The 20,945-nt window shown below is 23.5% G+C and overlaps 1 protein-coding gene across 1 annotated transcript in view; it reads left to right on the forward strand.

Annotated features, from left to right (window-relative positions):
* The first annotated feature begins 979 nt into the window (after positions 1–979).
* Positions 980–20,945, forward strand: part of LOC135925916 (MAU2 chromatid cohesion factor homolog) — a 274,129-nt gene continuing 254,163 nt past the window's right edge. Inside the window, exon 1 of the mRNA XM_065461494.1 lies at positions 980–983. The gene's annotated coding sequence lies outside the window, so the exon portion shown is untranslated. The remainder of the gene's footprint in view (positions 984–20,945) is intronic.

A 20,945-nucleotide genomic window follows, 5' to 3' on the forward strand; every position in this document is an offset into this window, starting at 1 on the left:
TATTAATTTCGAAGATATTATATACAGATATTCTTTTCTGCAGTTTATTTTACAGTTCTTATATTAAAGATTTTGCTTACAGTAATTTTCTGAATAAATTTATCATGGACTGGTATATTATTTATAAAGGAAAATATTTTATGATAGTCTATTCATTTTTCATAAATTATTATAAATATTTATTTAACTATTCAATATTACTTATGTTTTTGAAAATAAAATAGTCTTAACATAACTATATAATAATAATGGGTGCACCCCTAGGTATATATTCATTCAATTCGTTAGGGTTTCTGCCCCAAAATCTACTTTAATAAACTATTTTTTATGATATATTCTAAAAAATAAATTGTCTTGTATATTTTACAAAAATGTCTCTAAATAAGGCATGGAAAATATATTCCATTAAAGTATGGAGTAACCTTGACCTTGTAATATTTAAAATTGAATTTGGTTTGTTTTAAATATAAAGTATACTTAAAATCTATTGTCAGGAATTAATTTCTGTCTTGATTTAAGATTTATATTTTTATCTGAGCTACTAAACCTATCAAAGGGTTATCATTTGGATTAGCAATCTTTACTATAATATCACGTGATAAATTAATCAAAAACTCGATAAAAACTTTTTGATCATTACTATAGAAGGATAAAGGCATTTTTTCATTTACATAAAGCAATAACATAAAAAGGATCTTGATTGAAATCAGAAACTTTAAAGTATTGCTCAATAAATTGTTTAAAACTTCTTCAAGTCGCTGGTTTTGGTAATTAAATGTTTTGATAAAAAGAAACAGTAAATAAGATCCTAATATGTTATAAAATATTTTGAAAGAACTCGAAGTGACCCCTCTAATAGGTGACCCAACCATTGATAGACAACTACGTTTATTAACCCTAAAAGGTATAATCATAAATACTAATATTCATAGAAAGATTAAATATGAGTTAAGATCTTTAGAATAGTAATTATTTCAAGTATATAAATAAGTTTTGGAATAATAACAAAGTTGAAATATTTAGAGGAAAGTGTAATAAAGTTTTTTTCTGTCAAGATTATCAAAGGCATTTTTACAAGCTAACATATTATTTTATCCGATGTAGTGTAAAATTCTAAAGTTTTAATAACTTAATTGAGTAGGAGCTAAAATATTTGAAGCTCGTTTTATTGTTTTTGAAAATAAGTTCTAAAAGAGCATATAGTTATATGTCCAACACGATAGTTGGGTTTAGACAATGCAATATGTTGCACCAAGCTTTAAAATGCTCAAAAATATCCTAATATAATATTTTATCGCAAAGAGTATCTAAATGTTGTAAGTCAAGGAATAGTTTTCTAAAAGCTAAGATCTAAAAAATCTTTATTTTCTGAAAATTATTTAAATTAATACTCCAATGGAACATTTTTACTTTTTCAGCATAAATTAAATATTGAGATGATGTAAAAGATAAATATATAAAATCAGTCAAAATTTCAAAGGTAGTCTGATATATAAGTATTAAACGATGACCAAGCCAAATGAATGGCTTCACTATTAATATCTAAATATTAGCTTGCTTATAACTTTAACTTTGTATTTATCTGATTATCAATAGTTTTAAAATTATATTCACTGATTGACAACTAAAGAAATTCTATAATTATATTTTTAATTTTTTTCTGATTTTTCAAGATATTAAAAATAATAAAAGATCAAAACATAATCGTAATCAATTAAACATCGGATAATTTTGATGTGGATAGGGTTAAAAATCAGCAATATACTAAATCCTTTTATAGAAATATCTGGAGGGTTAAGGGTATTTAGAAATAAATATCGATGGATTTATATTATTCGCTATTTGTTAGTAGCTTCAATCTTTAAGAATTTGGACATATTAACTTGTTATTCCTTCAAATATTTAAGAATTTAGTTAATATAATATTCTAAAAACTGAAGGAATTATAGAAATATATATACTTTACAAATTTTTTTAAAATAGATGATTTATTATAATAAGAGATTTCCTGGTAAAATATCTGAAACTTTAATCACGAATTTGAATATAAACATAAAGTAAATGATATTATTTGTGTACCATTATATTTTAGAATGTATGGTTTATCTGGTAAATATTTGGAATGAGTTTAATTCACAATTTATTTCATTTTATACCTCTACGGGATGTAATTGTGACATTTCCATATTCGAAAATATAATAATCTATTTCTCCTAAAAAACAAATAAATATTAAATTTGCTTTGACGATATTATTATTTTATACATAACTTAAGTGTTTTTAGATTTAAAAAAAAAATGGTTAAAATAAGAATATATATCATTACATAATTAAATTTACCTAAATTTATTATTAGGCTTCCATTTACCGATTCTGTGAACGAATTTAGATAAATTTAAATCTAAATGTTTACAAAATTAAGATTACAAATGTTGTAAATTAAGTTTTCAAAAGAACTTATACACATTTTTTTTGTATATTATATTGTTCCCTTTATATTTGAATTTTGACCCCCAATATTTTAAATAGGAAAACATTTGTTTTCGCTTCATATCCTTTCCTAATTTCACATATAATGTATTCTCGTTTACAATTTTATATTTTTGAAATTCGTTTAATAAAATTAAGTACTTAAATTTCTGGCCATTTATGTAATTATTTTTTTTCCATTAAATGTGTTTTCTTATATAAATTTAATTTAATTAATTAATTTATATTCTTTTTTTTATATGATATTCAATTTAAAAATCATAGCATTGAAGAAAATTAAATAAAACAAAAATAATTTATATATGGAGAATTCCATATCATATCAAATCGAAATTTCAACCCTAACCCTTCATAATTTTTTTTATGATTTTGTATATTAATAGTAATTGTGAATGGAAAAGTATTCTATTTTATTTTAAATATGTTAATTTCTTTTATAAATATTATAATTAATTTATTTTAATTCAATTTTTCACCTTAATGATTAAAAAAAAATAAGTTTTATGTTGGGAAAAATATACTATAACTAAGAAAAATTTTTTTTACTTCCTTACACCATTTACTCGCTAGGATATAGGGGTTTAATGAGCGGAAAAATAGCACATTTTTGACAAAATACACTTATTAATCACAAGAATAAATAAAGCTAGAGCAATAATTCAAATTTTTATTATATATTTAAATAAAGGATTTTTAATATAAAATATAAATCAATGTGATAAAAACCCGGTTACTCAAAAATGGTAGTAAAAACCAGAAATGACAATAGAAATAAATAAATATTTATTTGTTTAGTTCAAATTTTTTTTTCTGTAAATGTTAGAACTTCTATATATTTTTACAAAATCCTATACTGGAATGAACGGGGATCAGGAGAATCATAATTTATACGGCTAAAATTGATCGAAATTTAACATAAATATCATTATATTTAAATTTAATGAATTTTTACCTAATAATTTTTAATTAAAAATTATGTCTAAATGAAAGCCTCTTACTCTATTATATTTCAACAAAAATATTTTAAAGTTGTGGAGTTGGAACAATGAGATTTATTTAAAACCATTAGAATTTTAACTAACTTAAACTAAATTAAAACTATCTGCTAAAACTATCAGCAATACGTGTCAAAATATTTTAAACATATTCATGACTTTATTTGACTAAATATTTTCTATATAATCTTGTAATACATTCAAAAAAATTTATTATAAAATGCAAAACTTATAAAATATTTTATATAATGCCTTTAATTTTATTTTCCTCTAAAGGAATAAAAGTAAAAAATGTTTGTTTTCTTGAAATTTGTTTTTCTGTCAAAAATCTGTTTTCCAGGATGATTTTTCATACTTAGCTATACGTCATTGCTAACAAATGTATATTTATTCCACTGATTTGCATAGTTAAACTAATCTATTTTTGGCAATAATAATATATGAATGCTGCAAGTTTGCTCAAGCCGAAAGCCGTTTAGTAAAAGTTCTCAAAACTGTCGCAGGGACTTTTACCACCTGTTATAAATCAATGTCATTCTGCCTTAATCCCAAAATTATTTTCATGATTGTAGGGGTTAATAAAGTTTTTATATTTTTATAATGGGAAACTGCCCCTCCCTTATAAAAAATTACGAATTTTGACTACCCTGGCTAATCTTTCTTAAAGATAAGTTCAATTTTAATAGAAATAAATAAAATACACATGGGTTGTGCTTTAATGAACCTGATATAACCATTAAATATACTTGTTTAATAAAGCCCTATTAACAGTAATAAAGAAAAAGTTAATAGTGCCCTAATTATTGGTCCAATGGAATCTTTGTTCATCGTCCTACACTACAAAGGCATAATTTTCTTAAGGGTAATTAATTAAGTAATTTGCCAAAATATAAATATTATTTTATTGAGTTTTTTTAAATAAGGATTGTTGTAAAGCTATAAAAATTAGTAATAAAATTATTCAATTTTTTTGCGGACTTTATAAGCGTTTCAAGAAATTGTATATAATCTATTGAATTTGCATCAAATAATAAATTAAATCCTTCTTTTATAAGCGTTCTAAAAGAAATTGTATATAATCTATTGAATTTGCATCAAATAATAAATTAAATCCTTCTTTTATAAAAATAATAAATTAAATCCTTCTTTTATTTTTGATTTATACTGTAATAAAATATTCAAAATTATATTGCTCAATAATTTTAAAAGAAGTTAATCAAAGTGTTGAAAAAAAACCACATCGCTCACCCCTACCTCTCAAATATATTTTTTTAAATAATAAAGTAAGGGCCTTTCATTTGTGCATATTTTTTTTAATAAAAATATTACCTTATCACATAAAATATAAATCTGATGGTATTTTTGTTAAATAAATATCAATTTTAGTCATATAAGTAATCATAACTCCTAGATCCACATTCATCCCAGTCTTGGATTTTGTACAAATATTAAGCTGTTTTACATTTTCAGAAAATAAAATTTAAAAAAAATACCCTTTTTTCTATGGCCCATTCCGGTTTTAGCTATTAATCAGTGGTTCTATCACATATATGTCATATTAAAGATTCATTATAAGCTATATAATAATTAGTAAATTATTGTTCCAACATTATTTATTCTTGAGATATTTAAAAATTAATGAAGTGCATTTTATCAAAAATATATCATCTTTTCGCTCTTTATTTTATCATAATGATAGTATATCTTTTAAATTATTTAAGTATAAATTACATATCCCGCATTTTAATGTTTTCCCCATATTAACGTTCAAAATATTTCTTCTTAAAAAACGTCATATCAAAATTTACTGCATTTTAAATTTTATCCTACCGGCAATAATCAATAATTTAAATTTGAGAATAAGAGTTTTTTATAAATTGTTAGTAGATTATTTACGATAACTAAACATAAATATATATATATACCTAGTCGCTTAACTGTCAGATCTTTATTTAATTAATTTTTAAAAATAAATATTTTTATAATATCCAAATTCTTCGAATTAAATCTTTTTGAGGGATGTAAATTATTCCAAGAAATTTGATTATGGTATGAGTAACTTTGTGCATTAAATGGAATATACATAATATAATATTTCAATATTTCAAAATTTAACCTACTCATATATAATTTTTTTATAGCTTTTATCGCTTATAATCTAATGATGTCCTATAAATCATGCATAAATTAAATGTTATACTCGAGATTTATGTATTATATGTTACGGTCATTACAAAATTAGTCTATAAATTATCTAAAGACTTAACTGATTTAAAACTATAAGAGGCTTAATTAATTGCAAATTAGCAAGAGAATATTATATTATTTACACACTATCTTAAGGCTCAAATATAATAGTAAAACTAAAAATTTGTAACAAATATTCATAAGTGACCCAAAAGCAGTGTCTGCATAACCTCTCAGGTTTGGAGGGTAGTATCTAAGGGGGGGGGAGTAGTCAAAGGGTAAATTTATTGGAGGGCTATCAAATAATTTTTTACAAAAAAGTGCAAAAATATATTGCTATAAAAATTTATTTAATCTTTTATTATAGACATATTATAATATATTTTTAAATATCGATCAGATCTATATATTCCATATCTTAGTTATTATTTTTCATTTCTAGATGATTCTGTACTATATTTTTAAATGTAATTTATAAGGGTTATTTTTCCAGTGTAATCTTGTATTTAGGTCCAATATTTTATGATAATACATAGATCTTAAATGTTTTAATTTAATTCTTATTATAAAAAATGAGTTTATTCCAGCAATATCGATCGAGCATATTGGTAATTTTATTTTTACCTTTTATAATACATATATATATATATTCAAAAAATAATAATTTTTAACATTTAAATAGAAAATATCATTTCAATTCAAATTAAAATGCGTAATAAAAATAATATTATACAAATACACAACTCTGAGCTAATACTAATTTGTAAGCGATATATTATTTGTAAATATAAATAATATATAACGATATTTTGAACATAGCCTTTAGCTAAGTTTAATGTTTACAAAATATTGGAATGCCACTTAAAAATTATAGTCACTTAGTATCGTTAAAATAAAATCTGAATTGCCTTGTTCATATCCTAAAGTGGACTCTTTGTCTATTAGTATAATCATTTATATGCGAATATTATATTTTATAAATAATATTTTCGCATAACCCTTTATGAGATTTATTAGAAGGAGATACCAAATAAATCTTATAGTCTATAGGCTAATGAATTGACTTTTAAGCACTTTCTGCCATAAGAAAGGTTAGGTAAGAATAGAGTTCTCCAAAATGGCTTTTTGTATAAATTTTCCTTTGCATATTAAGCTCAATTTCCGATAATTTTTTTTAATATTCTAATCATATTAATATATAATATTGCAAAACTAGATTTCAAAGATCATAATTTATTAATGATAATTATTCACATTAATTTGTGAATAAGGAAGAATATGCTTACAGAACGTAAGATAATATAATGCGAAAAATATTTGCGCTCACTTTAAAAAATATAAAAAATGAAGTATTTTATAATGGTAAATTAAAATATTATTATGAATAAATTAATGATTAAAAAATAATATGATAATTTAAATATATTATTTTATAAACCAAATTTTGCAATAAAATATTTCTTTCACATTTACATCTTCTATTCTATGTATTCCTCCTTTGCGATGGATTTATGAGTATATTTTTTTGTTAAATGAATGTAATGTTTACTTTGATTTAATGGAGATATGGTTTCAGATACTAATTAATTTTAAAATAAGATTTATTATAAACTATATTATCAACAAATACAAAATTAATCAATATATATAGAGTGATTTTGAATTTTCTATTTTATCTAATAAAATTTTTTCGTATATCTATGAAATTGATTATAAGTCCAGAACTATGATAGATCAAATAATATTTGCATTTAAATAAAAATTATATAATTATTAAATGATATCTCGAAAACAAAATATTGGAGGAAACATATTTATAATATCAATCAATTAAAGATAATAAGTTTGTGTTTACAATGACTTTGGTAATTTTCATGATTATTATTGATAGGTTTTCCTATCAAATATTTCCTTTCATTAAAACAACTTAAATAATTTTTTAATTACTAATTAAAAAAAATTGTTCCTATAATCCTTATATAAAAATATAAGAATCATATTATTTATTTCAATAAATTTATGAAAGATCCGAGTGCCTTCTCAATTTCCTATTGTATGACTAAGTTCCTTATTAAATTTCATAGGGAAGTTGTCCAGTTTTTATCTGCATTATGTTCCGTTTGTAGAAAAATTTGGTTTCCTGAGAAAAAAATTGCCTATCCTTATAGTTTAATACCACAGGTAATGCTTTAGTTCTTTTGGAAATTTATTATTTTATTTTATTATGCCTTCAACTACCATTCATAAACGTATGTCGTGAAATGACTTATTTTTCTTAGATAAATTCAATAATGTTGTTGAGAATTTATTTTATACCTTAGAATTTTGTCGTCTAGAATAAAAGCCAATATTTAATATTCATTTTAGCTTCCGCCCAATTAATGCTATAGGCCAGACCCATTATTTTCCCCTATTTAAATATATTTGTATCATATCTCACTTCCTTTGACCCATTTACTTTCAATTCCAATATCCCTATTCTGTAACCACCCAACCGAAGATCGTTACCATTTTTACCCTCCAAATACTCCTAAGCCCAAGCTTTCCTTTCCCAAACCGAGAACCATTTAGCTATATATTTTTATTATTTTTATGATACAACAGCTCCCTCAGTGAAGTGTGGAATATCAAATCAATTTATCATGTTCCACTACATGTCTGGAGTATATACTAAAGTCATTAAAACGTATCCTTGAGATTGATTTATCATCAGTTTTTTTTTCATTCCAAACCAAATCGGATGGCAATAAAATAAACTTTTCTAAATTAAACCCACAATTTCAAGTTCGTGAATCAAGATTCACTTCTACACCGAGTTTCCCGGTCTGCGGCTATTTATCTGTTTTCTCCCATTTATCATTCAAACTTTGAGACCTTTTCTAAAGATGGGGGCTATTTTAATCTTACTTTCTTCTCATAAATTGGTTTACCTTTATAAACCTTAAATATGCGCATTCTTTACCTAAAAAATATAACACATATACCAGATTTTTCTTTAATACTCAATACAACGTATTACAATGCTAGTAGGATGCCTATATAAGAAAAATTGCAATATAGAAGTTTTTCTCTATTTTAGATAATCTTACAATAACTATTATTTAAAGTAGATGCATACATAATATTATTTCAAGTCGAAAATTAAACATATAATATTTTACCGTAGGGTTGATTTGTTTGTTCTATTTTTAAAATATGAATATATAGTTAATTTAAAAAAAAATACCTAGACCAATAGCAAAGCTTTTATTTTCCACTTCTAGGGGGTATTCAATTAGATGAATTGTTATATATAAATATTATTTCTTAAGTTTACTTATTCCAATAAAAAATTTAGATGCTGAAAATATTTTTTAAACATAATAATTATTATTTGAAATTTTTATGAAGTTGAAAAAAATTTGTATATTACTTTGGATATAATGGTCTGTAATTTTTAAGTAATCTATAAAAAATTTTAACCCATTACTATAATGAATTCTTACAGAGAAACTAAAAGGTTTACCATATATAACAGTTGCAACATTTTCTATATCATATCATTTAATAAAAAAAGAGTATAAATATTGGTAGATATAGTAAATCTTTCATGAAAATATACAAGGGCGTATATAAAACAAATTTTTATAAATGATTCCAAAATTGCAAATTAATTGATTATTAAATCTTAACCTTCAATGGTATCTATAGAATTCGAATCTAAATCTATGAATATTATATAGATTAAAATATAACTTATTTAATACTTTCTTTTTTGCATGTAAAATTTCCTAAAATATATAATTTCAAATGTTATTTTACATGATAAATTAATGATGGCTTACTTGTTGAACGCCGAAAACAAATCATTATACTTTTGTCTATAAATAATTTTATGATTTAAAATTCATTTTATCAAGAGGGTGAAAGATTTTATTTTAAAGTTAAAATATTCAAAAATATCGTTACTTGAAAAAGTATTTTCATCTATTAATTTTTAACAATATTAACTTATGTTAAAAAAATATATAATTTGTAATAGTTTCTTAAAATCATAATTGTTTAATCATATTTTTTTAAAAATAATTTGGTACACAAGATATCTTTCATTCAAAATAATTTCTAGGATAACTATACATAATCTAATTTGTATACGATCTCCTACATTGAAAAACACATTAAAATCATATTATTATATAATGAGACCCAGAGGTTATTTATCCTAGAATTAACTGAATTAGATATATCGTTTGGAAATTTGAGGAATATTGAAACTATAAAAATGTTGATTAGTTGGTAAAATTTTTTTAATTTATTAATAAATATTTATTTAAATTTTAATGATTACTTAAATCATGTATTATTTATTTATAGATTCTCTTCTCTTCTCTTCTCTTCTCTTCTCTTCTCTTCTCTTCTTCTTCTCTTCTTCTTCTTCTTCTCTTCTTCTTCTCTTCTCTCTCTCTTCTCTTCTCTTCTTCTCTTCTCTTCTTCTTCTCTTCTCTTCTCTCTTCTCTTCTCTTCTCTTCTTCTTCTCTTCTCTTCTCTTCTCTTCTCTGTTTAGAGCAGTTAAAATATATAAACCATGGTGGTTAATTTTTAACGGTAGAAGTTAATTCTTATGTTTACTTGTTATTCTCTTAGCCAAAATTATAGTGCCTAAAAAAGTTTTTAATTGTATTTTGTTGATTGTTTACTAATGGGGGCTTATTATAATTTTATTATATAATGGAAATTTTTTAGGAATCTTGTAGAAGCTTGATTCCAACAATACTTCTATCAGATAGACTCTGAATGAATCAAATTAATAATAACTAATACATTCACTGAGAAAAGATCAATAAAGACACGGTTTTGTTATCTTATTTTTTCTCATTTTTATTCCCCTTATTCATGGTTTTTCATATTTTATTTAATTAAAATGCCTCTAAGGATGAACAGTTTGACTCAGAATTACTAAAATTTCTAAAGCAAATAAATATACATTCCATTGTCTTATCAACACATGTTTCCCTGGTTCAGAGCAATAATTATAATGAATTATTACACGCAACCTCGGTTTTAAAATTACTTCTTGAAGAAAAGGATAGTTATTGTTATTCATAAGACTAATTATACAGCTTCAAGGATTAACTTCATTCCAAGAGTTGATTATTTTTAATATAATATACATTGTTCTTGATTTAGATTTGTTTATTTTTTTAAATAATATTTTCAGAGATCTGCAGACCCAGCCTTAAGCCTGCCAAGTATACGGCCGGGCCTTATTTTAATATCATAAATATACCAAGGCCGGGCCTAAAATTTTTAAAAAATAATATGGAGGCTAAGCTGGGTGGGACCGTATTTATTTAAATCGAATATTTAAAATCATTAAATATCCGCTCAATATTTTTTTTGAAAATATCCGGGTCTGGCAGTGTAAATAGTACCTCTGCAGGTTAATTATTTATTATAAATTAGCTATAATAAGGAATTATTTTGTAATATATATTTTATGTAAAATGCCATAAAAATATTTATGTATATTTTTTATAAAAGTTTAAAAAAAAATTAATAAAAATGAAAAAGTTATTTAAATTTATACTTGATTCTGCTTGCATGACTATTTAAAAAAAACAAATCATTTTTATGATAAAATATTATAAATGAAAGACCGAATTACTTTTAACATACTCAAATACGAATATAAAAACGGATAGAAAGGCAAAATATTGATTCATTATTCAAAAAATTTTTTTTTAAAAAAAATTATCAAATAAAATTGTAATTATCTTTTTTTATAAAAATTAAAATATATATAAATTTGATTAAATATATTATATTAAGTAAACATTACATTATTAATTATGAGTTTTTTTAAAATTTATTAAGACTTTGTGGCGAGGTCAAGAAATTTAGTTAGGTTCATAAAAAAGTAAAAAGTTAATTAATTTTATTTAAAATTTATGATATAAAAATAACTAAAATTAATAAAAAATTTATATTAATATTTAATAGAGAATATAAGAATAAATAATAATTTATAATTTAGCCAGGGTAGCCAAAAATTATAAAAAAATTGTTCTTTATTTAGATTAAAATACGAAAAATAGAAATAAGAACTTAATTAAAAGATAATAAAAATAATTTTTACCTCTACCATTTGCAGTTCAACTAGTTATTTGAAGTTTACCTAGGCCATTTAAAAGTTTATATATAAATTTGCAGCTTAGTCAAACTTGCTTTAAGATAATTTAAATTCGCAATAATATTACAACCGCGTGATATTGTTATTTAAATATATATTTTTGTCCTCGATTTCTTATAATAACTTACATAAAACAACAATCATATATATATATACTAATAACTATATACTAGAATATATAGCAGATTATAACTAAGAAAATGGAATAAGAATTTTTTTTTAAATTAAATAGTTTTAAGGAGGAGAACTTGTTAACAAGGGTTTGTGATTAGTGTGATAAGGGGCGCTTGCTTAAAAATTTTCAACAACACTTTTATACTTTGGGCATCCATGTGGTTAGTGCTGATATAACTTAGAATGAATACCTTACCTAATATTAAATATCTATTTACAAAAATTAAAAAAAATCTAATAATATTAGCGACCCTTATAAAATTAATTTTTTGAATGCTTCAACAGTGAGTGGGTCTATTAAATTAAGAAGATAATACAAGATAAGGTATGTGTCTAACTTCCCTGAGCCAGGATGAGGGATTAGAATTATTTTAATAGTTTCAGATATTTAATCATTTTAATCATTTCAAACATCAACCCAAAATTATATAAGTTAAGATGGAAGGCTAAATTTATTGAATAAGTTCAAAAATCCTACGATATCATTTTCTATAATGATATATTGGATTTTGCTATATCTTTCGATATGGACAATCATATCTTGCTATTTTTAATGTTTTCTCTAAATGAATCTTATGAAAGGTCAAATGGTAGTTAAAAATGGGTAATTCACATTGAGTTTAAAAAAAAATCGGTTATTGCGGAGGTAATTAAATGCGGCATAATGTTAAAGAAGGTGTACAAAAAATAAATTGGGACTGGTTTTCCATAATATAATAATTGATATAAGATTAAAATTCCCGATATTCTAATTAAACTCAATTTCAACATTCTTTCTTGGCATAAATTATTGATAATTTCGATTTTAATGCGCAAGATATTCATCTTCTAGATTAATTTTAATAACTTTGTTTTCATATTCAATATATAGGATCCGATTCCGACATAAAATAACTGAGAAAATAAATAACTACAATAAATAAATGATGATCGACTAAAAGTGTAATTGTAATTTGGTAAGTTAATTATATAAGAATTAATAATTTAGCACCCCAATCTTAGTAATTACATAATTAATCCTCGTTTTCTTAAAAATTCACAATTAAATTATGAAATTTAATCTATTTTTTAACTTATGAAGTTAATCATCAAAAAACGAACAATAACAAAAAATCTTTTATAGATATACATTCTTACCATTAACAATCATTAAGAAATTACAGATGTTCAAAGTATAGTTAAACCGATTTTTATTGTTATATTAAATATTGAAATTTTTAATATTAAACCATGATTTAATTGGGTATATATAATAGCGTTTATCCCATATTTTACCAAAATAATCAATTTTTCAAACAATAAATATTAATCATAATAGATATCTTCTTTAACATTTTTTAAGAATCACTAAATAAGGCGTAGGATGTAATTTTCTTCTTAACATCAACTCCGATTCGAGGTATTCTCCTTTGTGCCCATCTAAAAACTTACTCACAAATTTTTTGCGTTAGTGCTACCAAAACAGTAGTTTTTTATTATCTTAAGATTTATTCACAAACAAATATATTATTTTGTAAATGAACGCATAATTGTCTAGAATATTTTACAAAAATATAGTATTATTTTGATAATATTTTCAAATCCGAACCCATTTTTGTAGTCGTGGTGTGATTCAATCGTTATTCCATTGAAAATTTGCTTGTAAAATTAATATCAAGATTATGCAATTTGAACTCAACTTATTGGAAATTTAATTTTATGAGCGATAATATAAAAACAAAAATGATATATAACAATATTAAAAGCCTTAACAATCTGATTAATAATATTATTTAGATAAATTTTGCCGATTATTCAAATAACTTGGTTAGTGTCTATAATGAAGTCCTTTATGTATTCCAATCGCATCATAGTATTTATTTCTTCATCTGTGAATAGATCAAAAGTGGTTCTACTATCCTTGGAATTGGCTTCAATTTCAGCTACCCACTTTATCTCCACAACCCCATTGCAATTTCTTAATTTTACATTCCTTTAAAAAAATAATCAAGAAATGTAGTTGTACAAATCCCCCCCCCCCCAAAAAAAAAAAATTAAGATAATAATAAAACAATATTCCATATACCTAGTGTTGTTAAATGGCTTCATCTGAGTTGATTTTTTAAAAAATGCCAATTCAACATTATAGCCAGGAAAATATTGCCTAAGCGTCAAGATTTAGCTAATAAATGTTCAATCCTATGTGCCACTTATGAGCGCGAAATCTTAAACTTGCATAATATTTTTCTGGATAAAATAGTGAGTTAGCCATTTTTAAAATTGGCTCATATTAAGCATTTTAGCAATATTACTGTTAGACATGGATAATTTTTACTTGTTATATAGCGCAAATTTTTATATGTCGCATTCATTTAATTAACACAACTTCGCTTAAAAGTTCTTTAAATTGTATAATAGATTTTTTTTATATAAAGAATAAGTTTTATTGTATTTTTAATTAAATATTTTTTACAATAAATTTATTAAATAAAAGTTTTTATTATCACTTTCTTAATTTTGTTTTTCTCCCTGCCAACCTTAACATGGTGGCAGAGGAGCAACGGAATTTATAATTTTAAAATCTTTTAAACTTTTTTTTCTGCAAAATATAATTTAGATTATGACACTGGAATCGTACCAAATGATAATCTATTGGATAAATCAACAATGGCAGGAGAATTGTTAAACTAGATATCAAACTAGACGAACTAATTAAAATTTGGCTATGATGAATTACTAAATATTCTAAATCTATAAACAATATGATTTTAGCTACTGGAACATAGTCAACTAGATAAAAACATTATAAAAACACGTAAGAAATGATTAATTTGAAAAAGTGAAAAATAAATTAAATTTTTAATTATAAAATCTCTAAAATTTATAATAAAAAGATAAAATATAAACATAAATATTATGATATTATCTTTTCCGGAGTATAGCGGCGACATGCAATCTTATATTGCTAAGGCTGATAATTTTTTTTAAAGATAGTAAGCTCAACAGTAGATGTGAGGCTATGCTATTAACTATTAATTTACTGATAACATCTTTAACTTAATTAGGGCCATATCGACAGATGAGGAGTTTGAATCTCCTGATGTTTTGCAGATTAGGCTAAAATTATTTTATAAAAGTAATGATATAAATCTTATAAATAAAAATATTGACAAACACATAATGAATACTTATAAATTAAGGGAAATTTTTGTTGACATACGTTTAAAATAATTTTAATATCTAAAGATAAAAATGATGAAAATATAAATTTACCCGTAAGAACACATGGTGAACTTTTAAAAGATTATTATGACTGTAAAAATAATGATATTCTTAGTATTGAAAAAAATTAGTGAAAATGAAATAGATGAAATTCCCATACACAAAATTTAGAAAAAAATGGAATCCAAATATTAAAGCTTGACACTTAGAAATATAAAAATATCAAGAGATTCGTTTTTTTTTAATTTTTCTCAATTTTTTTTTAAAAACAAATATGCTGATTTCTTATTTTGATAATTTGGTTATTAGCAACACTTTATATTCCGGGGTTATAGTTGAAATATTATTATAAATTTCTAAAATATTTAATTTTTTTTGAAAAATAATTGCTAATTAATTTGAATCTTCAAGGCCTTCTTTATAATGACCGTGCTAAATAATTAAGCTATTTTCATAAGCGAATCGATTGCATAAATTCTTGATATTTTAAGCATTTTTATAAGAAAAAGAGGTATAATTTAATTATTTCTTTTAGCGATAAATTTATGCGGGAACTTTTTAAGTCTCCTTTTCCCGGAAATATTCATTTTTGTTAGGAATTGTAGGGAGGGGGGATCGAGAGATTGGCAGGTTTGAATCTGTAATAAAATATCGATGGTCCTCTCCCTAATCACACTCAATAATTTAGCCAGAAAAATATTGCCTAAACCTTGAAATTTCGATAATATATTCTAAACCATTGTTCCTTCTATAAGCAAAATCCCCAGCCTTGCGTAATATTTTTCTGGTGAAATATTCAGTTAGCCGTTTTGAAAAATCGGCTCAAAACGAACCGTTTTTCAACAGACTAGGTCACATAAAAGGATGGATGTTTGGGTGAAACAGAATAATTCATCTGGCCGAAATAAGTTGAGGCTGCAAAAAATGGGTGATATAAGGTGGTAGGCAGGTAATAAAGCCATAAGATGGAAATATTGTGAAGAGTTGCTCCCAATAACGATAAGTGCATATCAATTTATAATAGACAATAAATCATTTGAGGCAAAAACCTTGTCAGAAGTGCAATAGTTGATAGATAATTTATATAAATTTAAAACTTTAAGTACAGCTATAATATATTTGTAAATTTTTGAAATTATTGGGCCACTGTCATCATATCTTTAAATTTTAAATTAAGCTATTTTGTCAGCATGGAAAATGATGGAAGATGCTAAATCTTTTGTATCATCGATAACTATTACATCGATTCAAAATAAAGCAATAAAAATGGTTTCTAATTTTTATAAGTGTATATATTTACAAATTAAAAAATTGAAAGGGGTCGGGTTGAATCTTTATCTGATTTGATATGGAATTCACATCATACTCTGGAAACTTAGATTTTGTCAATGTTCAGCAAATACTCACACCTTGGAAAGTATAAAAATCTTTATTTGAGGATCTAGATATAGATCATATTAATATTTTATAATATAAATCAAAAATCACTTTCCTCTTTTCACAATAATTTTTTATTATCGATGCAATATTTAGCTATGATATCGCACCAAAAATTACAAGTCTAAGATGAGATGACCATATAGTATGGTATGGTATAGATTCTTTAATGTTTTAAATTTCTAATTTTCATCAAGATTAAATAAATATGTAATAAAAAAAAATAAACTTTAATATTCCTAATACTTGTGGCTATTTTTTAAAGCCCCATTCGTTGGATATCAAAATATAAAATCAATTTTCTTATTAATAGCTAAGCAGCTAAAAAATGTAGTAAGAAAATAAAAAACTTAAACTAAAATAGAATTTGTTTTATTTTTATCTAAAAATAATTTGATTTTTAAAAAAAATTAGGATATTAATAAGGTTTTGGGAGGTGTACAACCTATAAAATATGTAATGAACTTTTCAAGCCTAGCCTACCAATGCATTTTTTATATAAAAGTAAAAATATAATATAATTAAAATTGTTTTATTTTTTGATTATAAAATTTAGTTTTGATCTTTTAATAATAATATATATAATTTTAAAAAATATTTAATTTTTTAATTTATTTTTTAAACTTTTTCCTAATTTGTAAAACAAAAAAAATATGCTGGTTTCTTATTTAATAATTTTCTTAGTAGCAACGTTGTATTCCAGTGTTATAGGTACAAAATATTTTTTATTATAAATTTGAAAATCTTTAATTTTTCTGAAAAAAAATGTTAATTAATTTGAGCCTTCAAAAGACCGAGAAGTTGCCAGTCATGACTATCCTAGATATTATATATACGACCTTGTGTAGCCAATATCAATGTGTGTATTGAATTACAAATCTTTAAAATGATAAACGATTTTTTTCTCTATAAATCTTTATTACAATTGAATATACATAGTCACATGGAAAATTTATTTTTAATTATAAACCCAAAAGGAACTTACAAAGAGTTTGATTTGAATAATTTTATAATTAATTATCCAGAAACACAAATGTTTGGTAGCGAAATGCGATACGCTCGATATCAGGAACGACAACAAGAATATATAGATAGTTATGGTAAGAGTGAATAAAAATAAACTAATAGATTAATATGTTTTTTTTTAAAAAACAAATAATTATTTTAAGGACTTGATATATTTTGTCTCCACAACTGTACAATTTTACCAGCTGGATTGTGTTATCGTTGCACTATATGAATATTTTCTAATATTTTTTATATAAATTACTTACATTTAAATAGGGTTGTTATCAAAAATTGGTTATTCTTAGTGGATGTTATGAATTACATTATTGATATTTATATTATTATTATTATATAATAAAACGATATTTCAGTTATGATGATTAATAAAAATTTATAAAATAAAAGCTAACAAAACGCGTTGTATATATTTTAATATTTATAAAGAAATTAAGTATGAAAATAATGGCTATATTTGACAGGAATATAGATTAAAGATCTTACCTAAATATAATGTATTATAATGTTTTATTTTACAAGGACCTATAAAGATTAAATCACTTTAGTTTCTTGTAATGCCAAAATAAAAAATTTATAAATTTGTTTTAATTACATTATGATATTTTTTTTAAAAAACGATATCTTGTTTAAAAAAACAAATTTGTTTTTTATTTAGTTATTTACATCATTTTTTCCCCCTTATTTTCGCGAAACAATGCATTATGGCGAGGTCAAAATCAAGAATAATTGCTGATATTTACTATTTTATTTTTGAATTAATTTTTTTTTTTTAAATAAAAATAATAGTTTTTTTTAAAAATTATCCTTTAAACTTAATAAATTAATTATAATGATTGTTGGATTAAAATATTTTCTTGTCAATCCTACTCTATGCTTCTCCTGGAAGCCCTATAAAAAAAACTCAGGCTTTGTTAATTTATATTAATCAAATAATTTCATTTAATTTAAACCTTGATCCTTACTGGCGAATCTGATATCTGGGTTGCGTCTATATTTCTTGTCTCAATATTTTAAAATTCATCAATCAGTTTCGCAACTCGCTTCCCCAAAAATAGAGAGTTATAAACTATAACATTTCTCATAAAATTACATATAAATGAAATAAGGGATTTCCTCAATTTGAAAATATTTTTTCAATCTTATGAATTTTTGCGATCTTTATAGATATATTTTTTTTATCTTTTCTGATAACTTAGATATAAAATATTAGTCATATCTTCAAATTTTTGATAGGAATCTGTATCTAATAAAGATATAAAATTTAGTTCTGAAGCTTAAGTCAATATGTGATGCTTGAAATATAATATATGTAGGTTAGTTTTTCAACATATATTATTAATTTCCCCTTTTATTACTCAGAATGAAAACTACTTAAATTAATTTTCACTTAATTCTCAAAAGAAGATTTTGCTAAGTAAACATTTGAATTTCAGATTTTAATTTTCTTAGACTAAAATAATATATCTCTCAGAAATTAAATCTAATAAGCATTTAGGACATAAAAAATAAGGATCTTAGAGAGAGATTATAATTTCTTAGCAATTAGTGTTAAAGCCCGATCCGGCCCCAAATTTTTTATAAAGTTTTGTCTGGCCAGGCCCTAACCCGAAATTATTTAGAAAAAATTTTGCAAGCTAAGCCCGGCACGGCTCGACTTTATTTAAATATAGAAAATTAAATTTTATAAATTACTCAAAATAAACGATACATGTTATTTGGGCGTTTACTTCTATAAATAAAATCACATATTTTTATAAATTTAACATAAAATTGATAGGTATATTTAAAAAAAATTTTTAAGTTCCGACCCGATCCGGCACACTTTTTTGCAGATCTCTTTTCCTAAATATCAATCATACACAGCCATGAAATTATCTTTCCAAGATTATGAAATATATATATTTTTTTTCATATTAACTGTCATAATTAACTTGCGCGGTTTAAACTCCGCAGCTCAGAATAGATTAATCATGTATGAACCTTCCTAAATTATAAAACAAGGTTAAAACTATGTGCTAATATGGTGTAAAGATTAATCCGGTTATAATAAAGTGGACCTTATTTGTATTGCTAGTTTTAACGCATGCGGTAAGTAGAAATAAATTTAATTTGTATTTAATAATAGTTATAAAACGCCTACATAAAATTTCTGTAAATTATTTTAGGAATATGTAAAAGAGGCTCAGCTAAGCAATCAAACCCCAAGGAAAACCGAAGTAAAACGTTTATTAATGTAGAATAGATAGGGTATGGTGATGTAGATTCAAAAACTTCTTACCAAGAGGGGTAAGGGGTCACAAAATTTTCATTGAAATTGGATGGGGGAATAGTAAATAAATTATGTCTTTAGAAGACCATAGGGTAGTTTAGATTTGAATTCTCTTTGGAAGAAGGGCAATTTAGAGGGTGAGTATCTTTAATTGACTTATGGGAATAATTTTTATTTGTAAAAAGATTTTTTATATCGGTAGTATATTTAGAGGATAAATTGGCTATTTGAAATGTAAAAAAAAATGTTCTGTTTATAATTGAAAGTCTTAATTCTTTTTATTTGTAAAAAGTTTAGTATTTTATACCTATATGTTCACCTATAAAACTTTATTCATGCTTATATATTTGTTGTAATTAGTGAACATTCTAATCCATGTATAAGTTTGTTTGGGTTTTTCTTCCTGAAATATGAAATATATCTTTCAATTTCTTTCATTATAATTAGAATCGATTTTCATTTAAAATTTACATCTAAAAAATTGGAGAAATTCTATTTTAATTAATTGATAAAAATATCATAATATACTCAATTATATTTTATATTATTTCCCGAATTATTTTTAATATAGTATCAACAATATCCTGTCACACTTAAATTATGTTCAAAAAATTTTAAATTAAATTTTTTGATTTTAGCACAAATTTAACAACATTATTTAATATATTTTTCTTTTCTAGTTAAAAACATATACTACTCTGGTTGGTAATGGTACAATTAATGTGAAGATACCGGGAATAAATAAAGATTATAAATCATTAAACTTAACTCACATGGAATTGAATACCCATATAAAGGTAAATTGCCCCGAAAAATGCAAAATGACAGATACAATCACTATTCCTAATGTACCCCCAGGCCACTACATCTTGACCGACAATTCCAAATTGTTGATAAGATTTAATCTATTTAAAAAAGGTATTATATAAATAATATATTATATGTATTTATTATTTTTCATTTAAATATAACAACATAAACTCCTTGGTGTATAAAC

The sequence above is a fragment of the Gordionus sp. m RMFG-2023 genome, chromosome 3 (genome assembly GCF_954871325.1).
Source record: "Gordionus sp. m RMFG-2023 chromosome 3, tfGorSpeb1-WG-v2, whole genome shotgun sequence".
NCBI classification, from domain to species: domain Eukaryota; kingdom Metazoa; phylum Nematomorpha; class Gordioida; order Chordodea; family Parachordodidae; genus Gordionus; species Gordionus sp. m RMFG-2023.